The sequence below is a fragment of the Haliaeetus leucocephalus genome, unplaced genomic scaffold, assembly GCF_000737465.1.
Source record: "Haliaeetus leucocephalus isolate CR32 unplaced genomic scaffold, Haliaeetus_leucocephalus-4.0 Scaffold162, whole genome shotgun sequence".
NCBI lineage: Eukaryota > Metazoa > Chordata > Aves > Accipitriformes > Accipitridae > Haliaeetus > Haliaeetus leucocephalus.
This window is the reverse complement of record NW_010972598.1, coordinates 12,610,626-12,611,168: the sequence shown is the minus strand read 5'-3', so window position 1 is coordinate 12,611,168 and position 543 is coordinate 12,610,626. Positions and strand designations below refer to the sequence as shown.

Sequence of the window (543 nt, the reverse complement as noted above, 5' to 3'; positions counted from 1 at the left end):
AAACAAAAAAAACCCCAAAACCAAAAAAACCAAACCCCTTTTTGTCTATGCCAGACTCACCCCAGTCCACAGAGGTGGCAGCTCACAGCAGCAGGTACCACTAGAAGAGCTTTGAAGCTGGAACATCCTTTACTCCCTCATTATCCTTAGCGCAATTTCCCCAGAAAGAAATACTAACGCTTTTCCATAATCGCACAGGTTCCTCCACTCCAGCCAGAGTTTTTCACTGTCTTGTCTTCCTCCTTAGGGAGACCATGGCACAAAGCAGTTAAAGCAGTCAGAAGTAGCCTCTGATGCTGAGAGCCTGAGTTTCCGGATGACCAATGGGAGATTTGGGCCTGTTTCAGGAGTGCCAGGTGAAGCCAATGAGACTTACAGGTGCTCAACATTTCTAAGTATTCTCCTAGTTTCCCATTCCCTCCTTGATAAGTTAATGCATAAATCCTGGGGGGGGGGAGCAATTTACCCCAGGTGAGAGTTTCTGGAAGAGTAAGGGTCTCAAGAATTGGAAACATCGCACAGAACAGAAACAAGGACAGCATC

General features: G+C 46.6%; 1 protein-coding gene across 1 annotated transcript in view; it reads right to left on the bottom strand.

Moving 5' to 3' along the window:
- Positions 1-176, bottom strand: part of R3HCC1 (R3H domain and coiled-coil containing 1) — a 10,995-nt gene extending 10,819 nt beyond the window's left edge. Inside the window, exon 1 of the mRNA XM_010562809.1 lies at positions 61-176. The gene's annotated coding sequence lies outside the window, so the exon portion shown is untranslated. The remainder of the gene's footprint in view (positions 1-60) is intronic.
- Positions 177-543: the final 367 nt, after the last annotated feature.